This window comes from Lolium rigidum, chromosome 1 (assembly GCF_022539505.1).
Source record: "Lolium rigidum isolate FL_2022 chromosome 1, APGP_CSIRO_Lrig_0.1, whole genome shotgun sequence".
In the NCBI taxonomy this organism is placed as follows: Eukaryota; Viridiplantae; Streptophyta; class Magnoliopsida; order Poales; family Poaceae; genus Lolium; species Lolium rigidum.
In genome coordinates this window covers 329488352-329499757 of record NC_061508.1, presented here as the reverse complement: position 1 = coordinate 329499757, position 11406 = coordinate 329488352, and the positions used below count along the sequence as shown (strand labels likewise).

General features: G+C 44.3%; 1 pseudogene; it reads left to right on the top strand.

Moving 5' to 3' along the window:
- Nucleotides 1-8385: 8385 nt before the first annotated feature.
- LOC124663136 lies at nucleotides 8386-9940 on the top strand (annotated as a pseudogene).
- Nucleotides 9941-11406: the final 1466 nt, after the last annotated feature.

Below are 11406 nucleotides of genomic sequence, written 5' to 3'. Positions count from 1 at the left end.
CTCTAATGAGAAAAGAATTAATTGTTGTCAAATGCTTAAAGCATTAAAAGAGGAGTCCATTATCTATTGTCTATGTTGTCCCGGTATGGATGTCTAAGTTGAGAATAATCAAAAGCGAGAAATCCAAATGCGAGCTTTCTCCTTAGACCTTTGTACGAGCGGCATAGAGGTACCCCTTTGTGAAACTTGGTTAAAGCATATGTATTGCGGTGATAATCCAGGTAGTCCAAGCTAATTAGGACAAGGTGCGGGCACTATTGGTACACTATGCATGAGGCTTGCAACTTATAAGATATAATTTACATGATGCATATGCTTTATTACTACCGTTGACAAAATTGTTTCATGTTTTCAAAATCAAAGCTCTAGCACAAATATAGCAATCGATGCTTTTCCTCTATGAGGACCATTCTTTTACTTTCAATGTTGAGTCAGTTCACCTATTTTTCTCCACCTCAAGAAGCAAACACTTGTGTGAACTGTGCATTGATTCCTACATACTTGCTTATTGCACTTATTATATTACTCTATGTTGACAATATCCATGAGATATACATGTTACAAGTTGAAAGCAACCGCTGAAACTTAATCTTCTTTTGTGTTGCTTCAATACCTTTACTTTGAATTATTGCTTTATGAGTTAACTCTTATGCAAGACTAATTGATGCTTGTCTTGAAGTGCTATTCATGAAAAGTCTTTGCTTTATGATTCACTTGTTTACTCATGTCATATACATTGTTTTGATCGCTGCATTCACTACATATGCTTTACAAATAGTATGATCAAGATTATGATGGCATGTCACTCTAGAAATTATCTGTGTTATCGTTTTACCTGCTCGGGACGAGCAGAACTAAGCTTGGGGATGCTGATACGTCTCCGACGTATCGATAATTTCTTATGTTCCATGCCACATTATTGATGTTATCTACATGTTTTATGCACACTTTATGTCATATTCGTGCATTTTCCGGAACTAACCTATTAACAAGATGCCGAAGTGCCAGTTCTGTTTTCTGTCTGTTTTTGGTTTCGAAATCCTAGTAAGGAAATATTCTCGGAATTGGACGAAATCAAAGCCCGGGGGCCTATTTTTCCACGAAGCTTCCGGAAGTTCGAAGACGAAACGAAGATGGGCCACGAGGCAGCCGGAGCATAGGGCGGCGCGGCCCCCGCCCCGGCCGCGCGGCCCTATGGTGCTGGGCACCTCGCGCCGCCTCTTGACCTACCCCTTCGCCTACTTAAAGCCTCCGTGACGAAACCCCCAGTACGGAGAACCACGATACGGAAAACCTTCTAGAGACGCCGCCAACGCCGATCCCATCTCGGGGGATCCAGGAGATCGCCTCCGGCACCCTGCCGGAGAGGGGATTCATCTCCCGGAGGACTCTACACCGCCATGGTCGCCTCCGGAGTGATGAGTGAGTAGTTCACCCCTGGACTATGGGTCCATAGCAGTAGCTAGATGGTTGTCTTCTCCTTATGTGCTTCATTGTTGGATCTTGTGAGCTGCCTAACATGATCAAGATCATCTATCTGTAATGCTATATGTTGTGTTTGTCGGGATCCGATGGATAGAGAATACTATGTTATGGTGATTATCAAGTTATTACTTATGTGTTGTTTATGATCTTGCATGCTCTCCGTTATTAGTAGAGGCTCTGGCCAAGTTTTTACTCTTAACTCCAAGAGGGAGTATTTATGCTCGATAGTGGGTTCATGCCTACATTGATACCTGGACGGTGACGAAAGTTCTAAGGTTGTGTTGTGCTGTTGCCACTAGGGATAAAACATTGATTCTATGTCTAAGGATGTAGTTATTGATTACATTACGCACCATACTTAATGCAATTGTCTGTTGCTTTGCAACTTAATACCGGAGGGGGTTCGGATGATAACCTGAAGGTGGACTTTTTAGGCATAGATGCAGTTGGATGGCGGTCTATGTACTTTGTCGTAATGCCCAATTAAATCTCACTATATTTATCATGCCATGTATGTGCATTGCGGTGCCCTCTCTATTTGTCAATTGCCCGACTGTAATTTGTTCACCCAACATGCTTTTATCTTATGGGAGAGACACCTCTAGTGAACTGTGGACCCCAGTCCATTCTTTTATACTGAAATACAATCTACTGCAATACTTGTTTTACTGTTTTCTTGCAAACAATCATCTTCCACACAATACGGTTAATCCTTTGTTACAGCAAGCCGGTGAGATTGACAACCTCACTTGTTTCGTTGGGGCAAAGTACTTTGGTTGTGTTGTGCGGGTTCCACGTTGGCGCCGGAATCTACGGTGTTGCGCCGCACTACATCCCGCCGCCATCAACCTTCAACGTGCTTCTTGGCTCCTCCTGGTTCGATAAACCTTGGTTTCTTTCTGAGGGAAAACTTGCTGCTGTGCGCATCATACCTTCCTCTTGGGGTTCCCAACGGACGTGTACATCTACGCGCATCAGGCACTCCAAATCTAGGAAAAATAATGTCTAAAAGCATTCTTAAAGAGGTTTCACCATCAGCACTTTTTGTAGGTATGGCTTCCACCCATTTAGTAACATAATCAACAGCAACAAGTATATGAGTGTTACCTTCCGAAGAGGGAAAAGGTCCCATGAAGTCAAATCCCCAACAATCAAATGGTTCAATAACAAGAGTATAATTCATAGGCATTTCATTGCGTCCGGAGATATTACCAACCCTTTGACATTCATCACAAGATAAAATAAACTTCCTTGCATCTTTGAAGAGAGTTGGCCAATAAAAACCTGATTGTAGAACCTTTTGCGCGGTTCTATCTCCGGCGTGATGTCCTCCATAAGCACTACCATGACATTTACTCAATATCTCTTGTTGCTCATATTCGGGAACACATCTTCGCAGAATACCATCCACTCCTTCTTTATCTAAGTGTGGGTCATCCCAAAAATAATGCCTCAAGTCATAAAAGAATTTCCTCCTTTGCTTGAGCTGAAAAGGTTGGAGGCAAGTACTTGGAAACAATAAAGTTAGCATAATCAGCATACCAAGGACTGTCTCGCGAGCTCACCTTTATTACAGCCAATTGTTCATTTGGAAAACTATCATTAACGAGAACAGGATCATAAGCAATATTTTCCAATCTAGACAAATTATCGGCAACAGGATTATCAGCACCTTTCCTATCTACAATATGTAAATCAAATTCTTGCAAAAGAAGTACCCATCTAATAAGCCTTGGCTTAGCATCTTTCTTTGTCATAAGGTATCTAATTGCGGCATGATCAGTATGAATAGTAACTTTTGAATCAACGATATAAGATCTAAACTTATCACAAGCAAAGACTACAGCTAACAATTCTTTTTCAGTAGTAGCATAATTTCTTTGAGCAGCATCAAGAGTCTTACTAGCATAATGAATAACATTTCATTTTTTATCTACTCGCTATCCAAGAACAGCGCCTACAGCAAAATCACTAGCATCACACATAATTTCAAATGGTAAGTTCCAATCAGGAGGTTCAACTATAGGGGCAGTTGTTAAGGCTTTCTTTAGAGTTTCAAAAGCTTCCTTACAATCATCATCAAAAACAAAAGGTACATCTTTTTGAAGAAGATTAGTAAGAGGCTTTGAAATCTTGGAGAAGTCTTTGATAAACCTCCTATAAAACCCAGCATGACCAAGAACACTACGAATACCTTTAACATCCCTAGGATAGGGCATCTTCTCAATGGCTTCAACTTTAGCTCTATCAACTTCAATACCTCTCTCGGAAATTTTATGCCCCAATACAATTCCTTCATTAACCATAAAGTGGCATTTCTCCCAATTAAGAACAAGGTTAGTTTCTTCACATCTCTGCAAAACTTTATCAAGGTTCCGCAAACTATCGAAAGAATTCCCATAGACAGAAAAATCATCCATGAATACCTCTACAATACTCTCACAAAAGCCATGAAAAATAGCAGACATGCATATTTGAAAAGTAGCAGGAGCATTACATAAACCAAAAGGCATACGCCTATAAGCATAAGTTCCATAGGGACAAGTGAAAGTGGTTTTCTCTTGATCTTTAGTTTTAACAACAATTTGTGAAAACCCAGAATAACCATCAAGAAAGCAAAAATGAGTATTTTTAGATAACCTTTCTAACATTTGATCAATAAATGGTAAAGGGTAATGATCTTTCTTAGTAACCTTATTAACTTTTCGATAATCAATGCACATTCTATAACCTACAACTACACTTTGAGGTATGAGCTCATCATTATCATTAGGCACAACAGTCATTCCTCCTTTCTTAGGAACACAATGCACAGGACTAACCCATCTACTATCAGCAATAGGATATATAATACCAGCTTCAAGGAGTCTTAATACCTCATTTCTTACCACATCCTTCATCTTCGGAATTAGACGACGCCGAGGTTCAACAACGAGGCTTCGCATCATCTTCCATATTAATGGCGTGTTGGCAAATAGAGGGAGAAATCCCCTTCAAGTCATCAAGAGTGTAGCCAATAGCACCTCGGTGTTTCTTCAATATCTCCAATAACCTTTCTTCTTCAAACTCGAAAGCTTAGAACTAATAATAACAGGATATATTTTCTTATCATCAATATGAGCATATTTAAGATTATCGAGGCAATGGTTTTAAATCAAAGACAGGATCTTCCTTTGGTGGTGGTGTTGTACCCGGATCTTCCACTAGGTAAATCATGCTTAAGAATAGGTTGACGAAGGAAAATTTCATCAAGCTCATCTCTTTCTTCCTTAAAAACTTCACTCTCACTATTCTCCAAATGTTGCTGCAAAGGATTACTAGGAGCAAGAGCAATAGATGCACATTGTTCAACTTTAAAATCACTATTAGGCGAATCAATTTTATAAGGAGTTTTGGTAAATTTAGAGAAGTTAAACTCATAAGATTCACCGACAAATTTAGTCAAAATTTTCTCTTTCTTGCAATCTATAATAGCTCCACAAGTATTTAGAAAAGGTCTACCAAAAATGATAGGACAATATTTACTAGCAGCAGAACCAAGTACCAAAAAGTCGGCGAGGATATTTAATCTTACCACATAGAACTTCCACATCTCGAATAATACCAATTGGAGAGATAGTTTCTCTATTAGCCAGCCGAATAACCACATCAATATCTTCAAGTTCATAAGAACCAATTTCGTGCATAATCTCCGTGTAAAGCTCATAAGGAATAGCACTAATACTTGCACCAATATCACATAAACCATAAGAACAATGATCACCAATTCTAACAGAGAGCATAGGAACACTAGCTTTCCTAGACTTATTAGGATGCGAAACAATATTAGAGGCATCTTCATAGAAAATAATATGACCATCTTCTACATTTTCAGTCACAAGATCTTTAATAATTGCAACAGCAGGTTCAACTTTTATTTGTTCTTCAGGTTCTATAGGTTTCTTTTCACTTTTATGAACCGCACTATTTATAACGAGTACTCCTTCATTTTAGCGGGGAAAGGAGTTTTTTCAATATAAGCTTCGGGAATAACATGATCAACGAGTTTCAACTACAACACATTTATTTATAGATGAATCAATTTTATCTTTATACGGTTCATGATACTTATCAAAGTTCTTCTTAGGCAATTCATAATGAGAAGCAAAAGCCTTATAAAGATTTGCAGCAACTTGAGAATCAAGACCATAAGTAGCACTCATATTACGAAATTTATCAGTATCCATAAAAGCTTCAATGCATTTATAATCATAATTTATACCTGATTCTCTATCCTTGTCGTTCTCCCATCCTTCAGTATTTTCTTGGATACGATTAAGAAGGTCCCTTTTAAACTCTTCCTTGTTGCATGTAAATGATCCAGAACAAGAAGTATCCAGCAAGGTCTTGTCTTGAAAAGAAAGTCTTGCATAGAAATTATCAATAATAATATTACCAGGAAGCTCATGAATGGGGCATTTGAGCATTAAAGACTTCAATCTCCCCACGCTTGGGCAATACTCTCTCCTTCATGAGGCCAAAAATTATATATGCGATTCCGATCTTTGTGAATCTCACTTGGAGGATAGAACTTAGAATAAAGCTGGGGCACAATATCATTCCATTCAACGAGAATCCCCATTATCCAGTAATTTATACCAATGCGCCACTTTACCAGACAACGATATGGAGAATAGTTTCTTCCTCACTTCATCCATAGCAATACCTGCACACTTGAATAAACCGCATAATTCATGTAAGAACAGTAAATGATCTCCAGGGTGGACAGTTCCATCCCCTGTATAACGGTTACCCACTACACGTTCAATAATTTTCATAGGTATTTTGTATGGTATTTCTTCCTTACATGGCGCCTCATCCACTACCTTTGCAGTAGTAGTAGATTTTCCAAATAAACACTCAAGAGAAGATCTCTCCATAATGAATTATAGCAGGAGGCAGAAATAAAATCAGCACAAACAGTAGAAATTTCCCTTACCAATTCCACTTACCAATAGCACTTCACTCCCCGGCAACGGCGCCAGAAAATAGTCTTGATGACCCACAAGTATAGGGGGTGTATCGCAGTATCTTCGATAAGTAAGAATGTCGATCCCAACGAGGAGCGAGAAGGTGTTGACAAGCGGTTTCGATGAAGGTTTCACCTGTAAATGCTCACGAGACAAGTATTCAGGGGGTTTTGATGTAACAGATGAATAAAGTACGAGTAAGTAAAGTGCGAGAGTAATAATTGCAGCAAGTGGCCCAATCCTTTTTAGCACAAAGGACAAGCCGGTTTGTTTACTTATAATGACCAAACGTTCTCGAGGACACACGGGATTTTAGTCTAGTGCTTTCGCTTTATACGGCTAATTAATCTTCATTGTTTTGATAAGTGTTGTGTGGGTGAACCTATGCTAATGTACCGCCCTTCCTAGGACTAATACATACTTGTGATTATACCCCTTGCAAGCATCCGCAACTACAAGAAAGTAATTAAGATAAATCTAACCACGACCTTAAACTGCGAGATCCTGCTATCCCTCCTGCATCGATATATCAACGGGGGCTCGAAGTTTCTGTCACTCCGGCAACCCCGCAATTGGCAAACGAGTACAAGATGCATTCCCCTAGGCCCATAAAGGTGAAGTGTCGTGTAGTCGACGTTCACACGACACCACTAGAAGAATAACACCACAACTTAAATATCATAACATTGAATATTACTCAACCATACTTCACTACTAACATTTAGACTTCACCCATGTCCTCAAGAACTAAACGAACTACTCACGAGACATCATATGGAACATGATCAGAGGTGATATGATGATGAATAACAATCTGAACATAAACCTTGGTTCAACGGTTTCACTCAATAGCATCAATAACAAGTAGAAATCAACACGGGAGAGTTTCCCCTATCAAACAATCAAGATCAAACCCAAATTGTTACAGCGGTGACGAGGTGCAGCGGTGGAGATGGCGGTGATGATGATGAAGATGATGATGATGGTGATGGAGATGATGTCCAGCTCGATGACGGTGATGATGGCGTCGATTTCCCCCTCCGGGAGGGAATTTCCCCGGCGGATCTCGGCTCGCCGGAGAGCTCTTTCTCTGCTGGTGTTCTCCGCCCCGCAGAGGCGGCTGTGGCTCTTCGCGACGTACCCCTCTGGCTTAGGTTTTCGGGACGAAGGAGTACGCGAAGAAAAGGAGGCGAGAGGGGGCTGTGGGCCCCCTCCTCACAGGGCGGCGCGGCCAGGGCAGGGCCCGCGCCGGCCTGTGAGGGGGCCCATGGCGGCCCTCCTCGGCTCCCCCTTCCGGCTCCCTTCGTTATCCGGAAAAATAGGATTTTTCGTATAATTCCCGTCAATTGTTGATCTTCCAAAATATTGCATTCTGACGGTGCTTTTTCCAGCAGAATCCCGGCTCCGGTGCGCGATCCTCCAATAATCATGAAACATGCAAAATAGATGAAATAACATAAGTATCATCTCCAAATATGAAATATATCAATGAATAACAGCAAATTATGATATAAAATAGTGATGCAAATTGGACGTATCAGTATACGTATGTGTGAGTACAGTTTGGAGTACTTTTTCTCAACTTCTCGCTTGCCATCTTCATAGATGACGACGTGGTGATGATATGTGAGAAGTGAGAGGTGATAATCCATGGTGGTGGTGGCATGGTGATGTTCATCTTCGTGGTCGACGATGTGGTGATGCTTGTGACCGGCGTGACCGACGGTGTCATGGTGATATTCAGCTTCGTCATCGGCGACATGGTTATGCTTGTGACAGGCGTGAACGGTGGTGTCATGGTGGTGTTTGTCTTCGTGGTCGGCGACGTGGTGATGCTTGTGACCGGCGTGACCGGCTGTGTCATGGTGGTCTCGTCTTCGTGGTCGACAACATGGTGATCCTTGTGGCCGGCGTCATCGACTGCGTCATGGTCGTCTTCGTCCTCGTGGTCGGCGAGGTGGTGATGCTTCTGGCCGGCGTGAACGACGGTGCCATGGTGGTCTTCATCTACGTGGCCGGCGATGTTCCCATGCTTGTGACCATCGTGACCGACAATGTCATGGTGGTCTTCATCTTCGTGGTCAGCGACGTGCCCATGCTTGTGACCGGCGTGACCGGCGGTGTCATGGTGCTCTTCATCTTCGAGGTCGATGACGTGGTGATGGTTTTGACTGGCATGACGGCGGTGCCATGGTGGTGTCTACCTTCGTGATCGTCGACGTGCCAAAGAGGTGAAAGGTAATGTCACCTTGTGGATAAATGGTGAGGCTAAAACTAGACTCGTATGTAACCAAACGATGGGGTCTGGCTTCCTTCTCCGGCACGTAAAAGGCCGCACAGGCTACCAAACGACCCGGCTTTTATGGCCCATGGCCCATTCGGGACTCGCAGGTGAGCCCATCTCGCTGGCGTGAGCCACGAATTGGAGGCAGGCTACCAAACGCGCCCATATACCCGCTACCTATTTTGGAACGCTCGCAGCAAATGCCGACTAAAAAAAACTACACATACCAAATAACCCTAATAACATGCACCGGCAGCAAATAACAGAGAGGAGAGAGTGTGTGTGTTTCGATGAGGACAGGGCGTTTTTGATCTCGGGCACATCTGCGCTCGTTTTGTGGACCATTCATTTGGTTTCAAGTCAGTGGGCTAGTGCAATTCTTTATTCAGGATACAGAGTGCAAAAAATATAGAAACCGCATGGTAGTTGGCATCTGTGTAGAGTACGGTTGGGCAAGGTTTAACGGCCGTGAGCGTTTTGATGATGGAAATGATGAACGTGGACCTATGGTACAGATGGCCATGCGATGCCTTGACCACGTACTGCTGCTCACACCATGCTCGACCCATACGAGCTGACGACGCGCTGTGCCACCGCGGGCACCAGTGCACGCCTCGCCGAGGGTGCTCATCCTCGCGTGCGCCGACCTGCTGCATCGCTGGGACCTGGAGCCTGGAAGGGGCACGGGTCGCTGGCGTCGTGCTTTCTTGTGTCGATCTGAGGGCGACGCGGCCGACCACCTAGCACTCACTCTGCATGAAAACGAGGATACTTCGGCGGTGGCGGCACACCAGCAGTCGTGGGCGTTGTGCCGAAGTTGTTCATGGGCAATGGCGCACCTAGCGTACAACAAGATCGCACCATTTTTACGGTTCGCGCACCTCACGGCCAACTAGGTGATCCTGGAGGCCACCGTCGGCTCTCCGCGTGTGCACATCGTGGACCTCGATGATGCGCACGACGTGTAGTGGGAAGTGGGCACTGCTCCTGCAGGCCATCTGCGAGCGCCGACCGCGCCGACACCAACCTTGGCTCGCCGCTCGCTTGAGGTTAGGATCAACGACAAGCACCTTCGCGCCTTTGCCAGCTCACAGCTGACCCAGCCACGGTTCTTGAGCTGCACCTAGACGAGATTCTGGCCATCAGTAGCCGAACTGCCTGATGTTCCTCCACAGGCTTCCATGGGACAGCGAGCTCGCCGCGTTCTTGAGGTGGGCCCGTCTGATGATCACCTCGGTATTTACGATCGCCAACGATGACATGCCATGTCAGGTGGCCGCGGCTATGGAATTCTACTCGGTGGTGCTCGATGCACTAGAGGCCACTCTGCAGCTGAGCAGTAGGTCCTTACTCGTCGCAACGTCGGCCATGCTTGGCAGCGGTGGCGGGATCCAATGCTTCAAGACGTGGGTTGCTACCGCGCGCGGCGCAAGGTTGTGACCGCCGAGCACGTTCGCGGCAGCACAGACGCGGCTCCTGCTAGGCTGCACTGCCCGTCGGAGGGGTAAAATGTAGAAGAGGCCCGTGGTGCACCTTTCCTGGTTCTGTACCGATAACAACCATCCGTCAAGAGAAACATAAATACATGTGGGTCCGTGCTCTGCAAACTCCATATTTTAAAATAGACATACGACGCCGAATACGACCCAAGTACCACCCACTGAGAAGAAATGAGTGGTTCAGAAAACGGGCGCATCTATGCTCGGGATCAAAACAGCATTTCCGGGTAGATTGGTATTAAAAAGAGAGAGGGGTAGGTGGGGAGAGAGGCTGACGTGTGAGCTGGTGGGAATCTTTCTACATAGAGTTTATGACCAGCAACGTGCGCTCGAAATCCTCCCTTCCTACATGATTGCTTTGGGTTTGCCGGCGCTTGTATTACGCTCGAGATGATGTGGATTTATATTGAAAGTGCCGTGAGCAGTTTCTTTCACTAGACACTACTAGGAAAATAGCGCCCGCCAGCGGTAATACGCCGGTGGTAACGCATTACTGCTAGTGCACCAGCCAGGTGCGCGCTGGTGGTAGAGAAATTTTCCGCCAGCGCACCAGCCAAGTGTGCTGGAGATAAGTTGTTTTAGAATATAAAAAAATGTTGTCGTAGGTCGGCTACTTTACAAACATCACCATCAGTTTGAAAATAAAAAGCAATCGAGTCCACGACTCAATTCCGTCGCCGATGTGAATCCATGGATTGCAGCTGCAGAGGTGGCCCTCAAGACAGCGACGAAGAGGAGGATCTTGAGGTGGCAGAGGTGAGGATGAGCTTGAGGTGGCGACTGAGAGGAGGAGCTCGAGGCATTGGCAGAGAGGAGTAGCCCGTGGTGGCGGCGGCCTCGGTGGTGCCGTCTTCGTAGTCTCCCGCGGCTTGGAGGAGTAGGGCTAGATGGGGAATAGAAGGTTGAGGAAGAGAATGTAGAAGAAAAGGAGAAGAGGAAGAGAATGAAGAGGAAGGGAAGGAAGAGGAGAAGTGGAAGAGGAGGGGAAGAATAAATTTAAAAGGGAAGGAGGAGGAAGGAAATGAAGAGGAGAAGAGGAAGCGAGAAATAAGGAAGAGAAAGAGGAGATTACCGCTTCTCGGGTATACCCGATTTTTTTCCCATTAAATTCTGAAAGGTAAAAAAAACT